This window comes from Hylobates moloch, unplaced genomic scaffold (assembly GCF_009828535.3).
Source record: "Hylobates moloch isolate HMO894 unplaced genomic scaffold, HMol_V3 SCAFFOLD_24, whole genome shotgun sequence".
NCBI classification, from domain to species: Eukaryota; Metazoa; Chordata; class Mammalia; order Primates; family Hylobatidae; genus Hylobates; species Hylobates moloch.
In genome coordinates, this window is record NW_026652299.1 from 26,874,647 (window position 1) to 26,887,357 (window position 12,711).

The 12,711-nt window shown below is 39.9% G+C and overlaps 1 pseudogene; it reads left to right on the forward strand.

Annotated features, from left to right (window-relative positions):
• The first annotated feature begins 8,610 nt into the window (after positions 1 to 8,610).
• LOC131382460 (small ribosomal subunit protein eS17-like) lies at positions 8,611 to 9,048 on the forward strand (annotated as a pseudogene).
• Positions 9,049 to 12,711: the final 3,663 nt, after the last annotated feature.

Here is a 12,711-nt window from a genome sequence, read left to right on the forward strand (position 1 = left end):
ACCTCATTAGTAATCAGGAAAATGAAAATTCTGGCCATGAGATAAGATTTCAGTCAAAAGACTGGCAAAAATTTTCAGAAGACATCAAGTATTGGCCAGGATGTGATGGTGTACATTGATGTAACACTGCAGAAAATAGTTTATCGGGAAGCAATCGAACATGTACATACTCCATGACCCAGTGATTCCACTCCTAAATACACAGACCTTCTCTGCTTATGCTTACAATGATTTGACATATGATTTTTCGACTTTGCAATGCTGCAAAAGTGATACACATTCAGTAGAAACTGTACTTCGAGTATCCATACAACCATTCTGTTTTTCATTTTCAGTAGTGTATTTAATAAGTTGCATGAAGACTGGGCATGGTGGCTGATGCCTGCAATCCCAGCACTTTGGGAGGCCGAGGCAGGTGGATCACTTGAGGTCAGGAGTTCAAGACCAGCCTGGCCAACACAGTGAAACCCTGTCTTTACTAAAAATACAAAAATTAGCCGGGTGTGGTGGCGCATGCCTGTAATCCCAGCTACTCAGGTGGCTGTGACAGGAGAATCGCTTGAACCCAGGAGGCAGAAGTTGCAGTGAGCCGTGATCGTGCCATTGCACTCCAGCCTTGGAGACAAAGCAAGACCCCATCTAAATAATAATAATAATAATGTTACATGAGCTATTTGATACTTTATAAAATAAGCTCTATGTTAGATGTTTTTGTCCAGCTGCAGGCTAATGTACATGTTCTGAGCACATTTAAGTTAGGCTAGGCTAAGCTATAATATTCGGTAGCTTACGTGTATGAAATGCATTTTCAACTTATAATATTTCCAGTTAACAATGGGTTTATCAGGATGTAACCCCATCTTAAGTTGACAAACATTTGTATTTTCTGGAGAAACACTTGAACATGTAACCGGGGATCAGTTGCAAAAAATCTTCAGAGCAGCAGTGCATATAAAAATAGCGGCAGTTGGCCAGGCGTGGTGGCTCATGCCTGTAATCCCAGCACTTTGGGAGGCTGAGGCGGGCAGATCATGAGGTCAGGAGATCGAGACCATCCTCGCTGACATGGTAAAACTCCATCTCTACTAAAAATACAAAAAATAAGCCGGGCATGGTGGCGGGCACCTGTAGTCCCAGCTACTCGGCAGACTGAGGCAGAAGAATGGCGTGAACCTGGGAGGCGGAGCCTGCAGTGAGCTGAGATCGTGCCACTGTACTCCAGCCTGGGGGACAGAGCCAGACTCCGTCTCAAAAAAAAAAAAAAAAAAAGTAGGGGCAGTAAGGACCCATGGTCAACCGTAGAATGGCATAACGTTTCTTAGCAGTGAAAATGGAATCAGTGTAGCCACATGCATCAACATGGTTCAATCTGAGAAGCACAGTGTTGAAAGGAAACACTCAAGTTGAAGGAGGATTTTTTTCTATTTGTAGAAAGTGCAAAAAGGGGAAAAACTCAACAATATAATACAAAGAAATATGTAAATATGTGGGAAAAATTAAAGAAAAGTGAAGGAATGGTTAATACAAAATCAAGATTTAAGTCCCCCTGGGGAGAGAGAGAGGATGTGACTGGAGAGGGGACCCGGGCTTCTAAATTATATGCTCCATTTCTTTCTTTATTTTATTTTTTTTTTTTGAGACGGAGTCTCGCTCTGTCACCAGGCTGGAGTGCAGTGGTGCGGTCTTGGCTCACTGCAAACTCTGCCTCCTGGGTTCAAGTGATTCTCCTGCCTCAGCCTCCCAAGTAGCTGGGATTGCAGGCATGCGCCACCATGCCCAGCTAATTTTTGTATTTTTAGTAGAGATGGGGTTTCACCGTGTTGGCCAGGCTGGTCTTGAACTCCTGACCTTGTGATCCGCCCACCTCAGCCTCCCAAAGTGCTGGGATTACAGGCATGAGCCACCGCGCCCAGCCCATATGTTCCGTTTCTTAACCTAAGTGTGGGGGGTGGAGGGAGAACATAGGGTTTGTTTTCATTTTGAAATGTCCATATCTATGATATGCACTCTTTTATGTATGATGCATTTCACAATCAAAACAAAACAATCAAAACAAAAGAAAATCAATCACAATCAAAACAAAACAAAAAAAACCTGGGAGAAGCAAGCTATTGGCCTGTGGTTACTTCCACATAGATTTGACCAGAGTAATATACCCTGCAAGCAAAGTTACTATATCACAAAAAAATAGAAAATCAAAGGCTGGCCACAAGGCTCTGACCCTGAACTCATGCCAACAGGAAGCCTATTGCAAAAGCCCTAATTATGGTTTCTGGGAGGGGCATCTCCTCAATGCCCACACCAGCCATGGCCCAGAGGGATAATGGGTCAGGAAGATCCCCATGGATGGCACACCCAGGAGTGCCTCATGAGCTGGCCAAGGGACTCACTCCACTGCCCAGGCAGCAAGGCTTCAGGGTGTGATCACATTCTGGGGCAGTGATTTGATGTATTTCCTAGTGTCTCTTTTTTGAATGAGTTTTTGTTGTGGATACCCCATTCTTTCTCTACCACTGCATTTTAGGTGTGTTTGGGACAGATGATTTATCTTTCAGATTATGAGTTGCAGGTCCCTAATAAGATACATCCCCCTCTGATGGAAAGGACAACACACCACCCAGGGACCCTGGACTTTGAGCTGGTTACAATCACTGGATGAGAAGTGGGCAGGGCACATGTATTCTGTGGATGGGAAGGGCACGTGATGGGTGATAGATGGCCCAGGGAGAAGACAGAGTGGAGACTGCTCTTGGTCACCAGTATAAACATCCCGTTTCTTCCTTATTAATCAAACCCTGATTTTGTTGGGGGAACAATGTGCTTAGCTAAAACAAACACAAAAACTCTATTTAGCAGTCTTCCTAGCAGTTGGGCAACCATGTGACAAGGTCCTGACCAATGAAATCAGGTGAAATTTCAGTGGCACTTCAGGGAAAGCTTCTTAAAAATATGTATATAACTCAGCTAACAAGTGCCCTTCTGCCCTTGCCTTCTTTCTGTTGTCTGGAATATGGGCATGAATGTTGAAACAGCAGCAGAAATCTTGTGATCATTTTTTTTTTTTTCTGAGACGGAGTTTCGCTCTTGTTGCCCAGGCTGAGTGCAATGGCATGATCTGGGCTCACTGCAACCTCTGCCTCCTGGGGTTCAAGCGGTTCTCCTGCCTCAGCCTCCCGAGTAGCCGGGATTACAGGCAGGCACCACCACGCCTGGCTAATTTTGTATTTTTAGTGGAGACAGGGTTTCTCCATGTTGGTCAGTTTGGTTTCGAACTCCCAACCTCAGGTGATCTGCCCGCCTCGGCCTCCCGAACTGCTGGGATTACAGGCATGAGCCACTGTGCCTGGCCAAAGCATTCTTAATAATAGAAGTGTGGACAGAATGTCTGTATTCCCGCCAAATTCATATGTTGAAACCCTAATCCCCATTGAGACTCTATTTAGAGTAGAGAAGTAATGAAGGTTGAATGAGGCCATAAGGGTAGAACCTGATCTATAGGATAGGTGTCCTTAGAAGAAGAGAAACCAGAGCTCCTTTGCTCGCTCCCACTGGCTCCGTGTTCCCCGTTCCATGCTTAGAGAAAAGACTATGTGAAGACAAAGTGGCTGTCTTCAAGCCAGAAAGAGGGTGCTTACCAGAAACCAACCCCCTGCCAAGAACCTTGATGTTGAACTTTCAGCCTCCAGAAGTGTGAGAAAATAAATTTCTGCTGTTTAAGCCAACTAGGCTGTGATATTTTGTTATGGCAGCCTGAGCTGACTAGAACAGAAATCGTGTGTTATCACTAGATGGTAGCACAGAAAGATGGAAGAATTCTGTGATGAATCAAGGAGCTAAGAAATAGATAATTCAATACTAGTAGTTGGAGACTTGAACCTCACTTTCAATACTGGATAGAATTGGGCAGATAGAAGACTTTAACAACACTATAAACCAACTAGTCCTAAAAAAAAATGTCTATAGAACACTCCACCCAACAACAGCAGAATGCACATTCTTCTCAAGCACTTGTGGAACTGTTTCCAGGATAGACCACAGGCTAGGTCATAAAATGAGCCTCAATAAATTTACAAAGATGGAAATCATACAAAGTATGTTCTCTCACCACAATGGAATTAAATTACAAATCAGGCCAGGTGTGGTGGCTCACGCCTGTAATCCCAGGACTTTGAGAGGCCAGGGTGGGTGGATTGCTTGAGGCCAGGAGTTCAAGACCAGCCTGGGCAACATGGAAAACTCTGCCTCTACCAAAATTACAAAAATTAGCCAGTCTCATAACTCAGTGTCAAAATAAATAAATAAATAAATAAATAAATAAATAAATAAATATTAAAATAAAATAAATTACAAATCAGTAAAAATGAAAATTTGGGAAATTCATTAATATGTGGAAATTAAGCAACATATACCTAAGCAGTCAAATGAAGAATGGGTCAAATAAGTCACAAGGAAAATTAGAAAATACTTTGAGACAAAGAAAAATGAAAACATAACATATCAAAACTCATGGATGGACTGGGCACAGTGGCTCATGCCTGTAATACCAGCACTTTGGGAGGCTGAAGTGGGAAGGTTGCTTGAGCCCAGGAGTTCAAGACCAGCCTGGGCAACATAGTGAGAGCCCATCTTTACAAAAAAATTTTAAAAAATTAGCCAGTTGTGGTGGTGCACACCTGTGGTCCCAGCTACTTGGGAGGTTGAGGTGGGAAAATCCCTTGAGCCCAGGAGGTTGAAAGCAGCAGTAGGCCATGTTCACACCACTGCACTCCAACCTGGGCAGCAGAGTGAGACCCCATTTCAAAAACAACAACAACAAAAAAATGGATGCAGGACAGACATCGGTAAGTAAGATGGTAGACCAAGAATATTCTGGCCATTATTCCCCATGGAAACATTAAATAAATGACTGGAGACTGGTTAAAATACCTTTATGGAAGCTCTGGAAATCAGTCAAGATTTATAGCAAACAAGAAGATTTCCATGACGTTTTTACTTGCCGGTGCTCCATCCCCTTCCCAGATGGTGCATTTTGGGGGAGGCAATGTCCTGGTTCCCACCTTCTTTCCATAAGTCAGAGGGAGAAGAACCAATCAAGTATACCACATTCTAGCCTGTCCAGGGACTGCCTGAGGGATTGGTCTCTGTAATTGTCTGACTTGGAGCTCAGACAGCCAAAAGTGAAAATGCTCAGATCTCCAGCTAGAGGAACCTGTGGGAAGCAATGGTCATAGCTTCTGAAAACTGACCTGCAAACCCCTGAGGTAAGAAATTACTGATTAAGGAATACAATAGAATACCTAAGACCTTGAGAGGAAGCAGGGGGAGAATCTAAGGGGAAATTAAGACGTTTAAAGGCAGATGGTACATGCCTGTAGTCCCAGCTACTCAGAAAGTTGAGGCAGGAGGATTGTCTGAGCCCAGGAGTTTGAGGCACTAGTGTGCTACGATTGCACCTATGAAAAGACCTGGGAACACCTTATGCCTTCATGCCTGGCAGTGGTCTGCATGAGACCAGTCTGCAAAGACTGGGAAATGTGGCTGTTTTGTCAAATGCCCAATTTTTAACAAAGAATTACAAAGTATACAAATAAATAGCAAAACATGGCTAATGCAAAATACCAAAATAAATCTTCATAAACACAGACATCAGCCTTATTGCACAAAGTCTTTAAAACAATTGCTTTATATATGTTCAAAGAACTAATGGCAAACATGGAGAAAGAACTAAAAGTAGGCAGGAAAATGATATATAAACAAAATAAGAATATCAACAAAGAGACAGAAATTACGTATACATAAAAAGAACCAAACAGAAATGCTGAAGCTGAAAAATACAATAACTGAATTGAAAATTTTACTATCAGTATTCAATAATAGATTCGAAAAGGCAGAAAAAACTAACCAGAAACTTGAAGACAGGTCATTTGAATTCTTGAGTCTGATGGGCAAGAAAGAAAAAAGAGTGCAGGAAAAAGTGATCAAAGCCTATGAGACTTGTGGGACACCATCAGGTGGCCCAATACAATTACTGTGAGAGTCCCAGAAAAAAAGAGAGAAAAAAGGTCAGAGAGATTTTAAGAAATTATATGGCCCCAAATTTCCCATATTTGAGACATGAATATACACATTCAAGAAGCTTAATGAACTTCAACTGGATAAATCTAAAGAGACCCACACCAAGATGTGTTATAATCAAACTGTCAAAAAGCCAAAGACAAAGAAGATATCTTCAGATCTGCAAGAGAAATGCAACTCATCAAGTACAAGCGGTCCTTAATAATATTACCAATAAATTTCTCAGCAGAAACCATGCAGGCCAGAAGGCAATGGGATAATATGTTTAAAGTACTGGAAGAATAAAACCTGCCAGTGGAGAATTCTATATCTGGCAAAACCATCCTTCAAAGATGAGGAAAAAAGTTACAACATTTTTAGATAAGCAAAGTTGGGAGAAGTTATTATCACTAGACTTCCCTACAAAAATGGCTAAAGGGAATCCTTGAAGTTAAAATGAAAAAACACCAGATAGTAACTTAAAAGCTGTGTGAAAATATATAGTTCTCTGGTAAAGGTAAATAAATGGGCAAGTGTAAAACCAGTATTACTGCAATTTTATTTTAGAACTTCACATTTTGTTGTTCTATGTAATTTAAGTACAAAAGCATAAGAAATAATTATAAATCTATGTTAATGGGTACACAACATATAAAGATATAATCTGTGATATCAATAATGTAAAGTGGAGGAGGTGTGGCTGTAAAGGAAGGGTTTTTGTTTGAAATTCAAGTGAAGTTATAGCAGTTTAAAATACATTGTTATAGCTTTGGGATATTATATGCAATCCTCATGGTAACCACAAAGGAAATACATATATAACATACACAAAAGAAAATAAGAAAGGAATCAAAACATCTCACAACAAAAAATCAACTAAACACAAAGAAAGGAAGTAATGGAGGAAATGATGTACAAAAATTCTTCAAGACACACAGAAAATAAACAACAAAATACCAATAGTAAATTCTTCCCTGTGGGTAATTACTTTAAATGTGAATGAATTAAACTACCCAATAATAAGACACAGATTGGCAGAATGGCTTTAAAAAACAGTGTTTCTATGTTACAGCATAAGAGACTCACTTTAGGGTTAAGGATACACATTGGTTAAATGTGAAAGGATAGAAAAAGATATTCCAAGCAAATAGTAATAAACAAAGCAGGGATGACTATGTTAATATCAGACAAAATCGATTTTAATGATAAAAGGGTCAATTCACCAGGAAGACACAACAATTATAAACATATATGCACCACGCATCAGAGTTCCTAATTATATGACATGAGTATCAACTGAATTAAAGACAGAAATAGCTCTACGATAACAGTAGAAGACTTTAAAACCCAATTTTCAATAATGGATAGAACAACCAGACAGAAGATCAAAAAGAAAATAGGGGATTTGAACAATGCTTTAGACAAGTTTGACCTAAAAGATATATACAGACCATCTACCCAACAACATCACAATACACAATTTTCTCAAGTGCACAAAGGCCAGGGAGGGTGGCTCACACCTGTAATCCCAGAACTTTGGCAGGCTGAGGCGGGAGGATCACTTGAGCCTAGGAGTTTGAGGCCAGCTTGGGCAACATAGAGAGACCCCATCTCCACAAAAAGAAATTTAAAAAATTAGCCAGGTGTGGTGGCGGCAAATGCCTGTAGTCCCAGCTACCTAGAAGGCTAAAGAGGAAGAATTGCTTAACCCCAGGAGGTCAAGGTTACAGTGAGCCATGATCGTGCCACTGCATTTCAGCCTGGGCAACAGAGCAAGATCCTTTCTCAAAAAAAAAAGAAACAGACGGAGAGAGAAAGAGAGAGAGGAAGGAAGGAAAGAAGGAAGGAGGGAGGGAGGCAAGGAGGGAGGGAGGGAGGAAAGGACGGAAGGAAGGAAGGAAGGAAGGAAGGAAGGAAGGAAGGAAGGAAGGAAAGGAGGGAGGGAGAAAGGGAGGGAGGCGGGGAAAGAGGAAAGGAAAGGAGAGAGAGCAAGAAAGAGAAGAAAGAAAGAAAGGAAGGAAGGAAAGAAAGAGAGAAAGAGAAAGAAAGGAAGGAAAGAAGGAAGGAAGGAAAGAAAGAGAGAAAGAGAAAGAAAGAAAGAAAGGAGAGAGAGAAAGAAAGAAAGAAAAGAAAAAGAAAAAAAGAGAAAGAAAGAACATTATCCAGGAGAGATCATATGTTAGGGCACAAAATAAGTCTTAATAAATTTTAGAAGATTAAAATTACGCACAATGTCTTTTCTGATCACAATGGAATTAAACTAGAAATCAATAGCAGGAGGAAAATTTGAAAATCCACAAATATGTGGAAATTAAACAACAGACTCTTAAACAACCAATGGGTCAAAGAAGAAATCACAAGGGAAAATAGAAAATATCTTCAGACAAATTAAAATGAAAACAGGTTTCTGCTGTTTTGGAGGGCAGTGATCTAATCTGCAGACACCATATCCCCTCTTCCACTTCCTGCTGCAGCCAATAAAGGCCGTTGCTACCATAAAAAAACCAAACAAAAACAACAACAACAGGTTTCCTCTTTCACCAAGGACCCGCCAAGATGAGTCATGTTCACACCAAAGCCGTGAATAAGGTGGCCTGGATCATCACAGAAAAGCACTACATGAGCCTGGGCAACAACTTCCACATGAGCATATGTGTGTGTGTGTGTGTATGTGTGTGTGTGTGTGTGTGTGTGTAGCTTGCTATTATCTCCAGTAGGAAGTCCTGCAACAAGATAGCAGGCTATGTCACACATCTGATGCAGAGGATTCAGAGGGTCCCAGTGAGAAATATCTCCATCACGTTTTAGGAGGAGGAGAGAAAAAGGAGAGATAATTCTGTTCCTGAGGTCTCAGTCCTGGATTAGGAGATCATTGAAGTAAATTCTGACACTGGGGAAATGCTAAAGCTTTTGGACATTGGCAGTCTGTCCAACCTGCAGGTCACTCAGCCTGAAGTTGGGATGAATTTTAAAATGCCACGTGGAACTGTTTGACTCTTTCTGCAATGTTATAATATGTTCAGTAAGCCTGAGACAACAGCAAAAAAATAAAAATAAAAACACAAACTAATACTTATGGGATGCAGTATAAACAGCGCTAAGATAATTCATAGCTGTAAACACGTTAAAAAATAAGAAAGATATGAAATCAACAACCTAATGTTACGCCTTAAGGAACTAGAAAAATATCCCAAACCTAGCAGAAGGATAGAAATGATAACGATTAAAGCAAAGATAAATAAAATAGAGAATAGAAAAAACAATACAGAAAATCAACAAAACCAAGCGCTGGCTCTCTGAAAAGATCGACAAAATTGAAAACCTTTAACTACGTAGACTTAAGAAAAAAAGAGAAATGTAAAATAACTAATATCAGAATGAAAGAAGGGCCATTCAACTTTACAGAAAAAAAATTATAAGAGAGTACTAGAGGGCTGGGCGCGGTGGCTCACCTCTATAATCCCAGCAGTTTGGGAAGCTGAGGGGGGTGGATCATTTGAGGTCAGGAGTTCAAGACTAGCCTGGACAAATAGTGAAACCCCGTCTCTACTAAAAATACGGTGGTGCGTGCCTGTAATCCCAGCTATTCGGGAGATTGAGGCAGGAGAATCGCTTGATCCTGGGAGGCAGAGGTTGTGGTGAGCCAAGATCGCACCACTGTACTCCAGTCTGGGTGACAGTGAGACCCTGTCTCAAAAAAAAGAAAAAAAGAGTACTAGAATAACTGCATGCCAAAAATATTACATAACCCAGATGAAGTGGACAAACTCATAGAAACACACAACATACCAAGACTTAATGATGAAGACACAGAAACTCTGAAAAGACTTATCAGTAGGAGGGAGATTGGATTCAGAACCAAAAACCCCTCAACAAAGAAAAGCCTAGGACCAGATAGCTTCACTGGTGAATTCTACCAGACATTTAAAGAAGAACTAACACCACTTCTTCTCAAACTCTTACAAAAAATTGAAGAGAAAGGAACATTTTCAAACTCATTCTATAAGGCCAACATTACCATGACATCAAAGACACTGAAAGAAAATAAAACTTCAGACAAATATTGCTTATCAATATTGATCCAAAATTCCTCAACAAAATTCTGGTACACCAAATTCAACAGCATATTAAAGGGACACTATGACTAAATGGGATTTACTTCTGGAATAAAAAACTCCAAGGATGGTTTAACATATGAAAATGGATTAATGTAATACAACATAGTAACAGAATGAAAAAAAAAACATGACCATCTCAATTGATGCAGAAAAATCACCTGACAAAATTCAATAACCTTTCTTGACAAAAACAATCAACAAACTAGAAACAGAAGAAAAGTACCTCAACATATTAAAAGCCATATATGAAAAATCCACAGTTAACTTTATCCTGATTGGCAAAAGACTGAAAGCTTTTCTTCTAAGATCAGAAAGAAGACAAAGATGCCTGGTTTCACCACTTCTGTTGGACATAGTACTGGAAGAGTCCTAACCAGAGACACTGGGCAAGAAAAAGAAATAAAAGGCATAAAAATTGGAAAGGAAGAAGGGAAATTATCTCTGTTTGCAGACAATATAATCTTACATGTAGAAAACCCTAAAGATTACACACATACACAAACTACTAAATGCATTCAACAAAGTAGCAGGATACAGAATCAATACGCAAAAAGCAGTTAATTTATATACACTAACAATGAACAATCCAAAAATGAAATTAAGCGAACAATTCCATTTATAACAGTATCACAAAGAATAAAATCCTTAGGAATATACTTAACCAAGAAGGCAAAAAACTTATACTGAAAACTACAAAATGTTGCTGAAAGAAATTAAAGAAGACACAAATAAGTGGAACGACATTCCATCTTCATGGATTGGAAATCTTAATACTGTTCAGATGCCAATGTTGCTTAAAAGTGATCTACAGACTCAATGCAATCCACATTGAAATCCCTACACTGTATTTTGCAGAAATAGAAAATTCCTGGGGCCAGGTGTGGTGGCTCACGCCTGTAATCCCAGCACTTTGGGAAGCCAAGGCAGGCAGATCATGAGGTCAGGAGTTCAAGACCAGCCTGGCTGACATGACAAAACCCCATCTCTACTAAAAATACAAAAGTTAGCTAGGTGTGGTGGTGCACACCTGTAATCCCAGCTACCTGGGAGGCTGAGGCAGGAGAATTGTTTGAACCCAGGAAGCAGAGTTTGCAGCGAGCCGAGATTATGCCACTGCACTCCAGCCTGGGTGACAGAGCAAGACTCCATCTCAAAAAAAAAAAAAATTCATATGGAATCTCATGAGACTCTGAATATTCAAAATAATCCTGAAAAAGAACAAATTTGGAGGTGTCACATTCCGTGAGTTCAAAACTTCCTACAAAGGTACAGTAATCAAAATAGCGTGGTGCTGATGTAAAGATATACATATAGAACAATACAATAGAGAAAAGAGCCCACAAATCAGCCCTGAATACATGGCCAAATAATTTTAGACAAGGATGCCAAGACCATTTAATGGGGGAAGGGCAGTACTTTAAACAAATGGTGTTGGGAAAACTGGATATCCAAAAGCAAAAGAATTATGTTGGGTCCTTATCCTACACCACGTGAAAAAATTAACTCAAAATGAGTAGAAGACCTAAATGTTAGAGCTAAAACTATAAAACTCTTCTAAAAAATATAAAAGGAACACTTTATGACAGTGAATTTGGCAATGACTTCTTAGTAATGGCACCAAAAGCACAGGCAACAAAAGGAAAAATACACAAATGGGACTACATCAAAATTTAAAACTTTAGCAGAGAAACAGAAACTACAAAAAAGAATCAATTAAAATTTTTAGACTAAAAATCATCACATCTGAAACAAAAATTTACAAGATAGGCTTAACAGCAGATTATAAATGACAGAAGTATAAGTGAACTTGAAGCTAGATCAAGGGATCTAATCTGAAGAACAGAACAACAACAAAAAATTGAAAATAAAAACACAATCTCAGGGAACTGTAAACAATATTTAAAAACCCTAATCCCCTTGTATTTGGAGTCTTGGAAAAAGAAGAGAAAGAAAATGAGGTGGCAAAAATATTTGAAGACATGATAGCCAACCTCGTCTCAAATTTTGTGGGAATACATTTATAGATTCAAGAAACTCAGCAAACCCCACACCAAATAAATACCAAAAAATCACAAGGCATATGATTGTCAAATAAGTGAAAATCAAACATAAAGCAAAAGCTTTGGAAATAGAGAAAAATAATACATAATATACAGAAGATCAAGGATAAAAAAATGTGAGGGTTCCTCTCATCAGTAACAATGAGAGTCAAAGACGGTGGAACAATATCTCTGAAGAGCTGAAAAAAAACAATAATTGGCTGGGCACGGTGGCTCACGCCTGTAATCCCAACACTTTGGGAAGCCAAGGCAGGCAGGTCACCTGAGGTCAGGAGTTCGAGACCAGCCTGACCAACATGGAGAAACCCCGTCTCCACTAAAAATACAAAATTAGCCGGGCGTGGTGGCGCATGCTTGTAATCCCAGCTACTCAGGAGGCTGAGGCAGGAGAATTGCTTGAACCCAGGAGGTGGAGGTTGTGGTGAGCTGAGATCGCACCATTGCACTCCAGCCAGGGCAACAAGAGTGAAACTCCATCT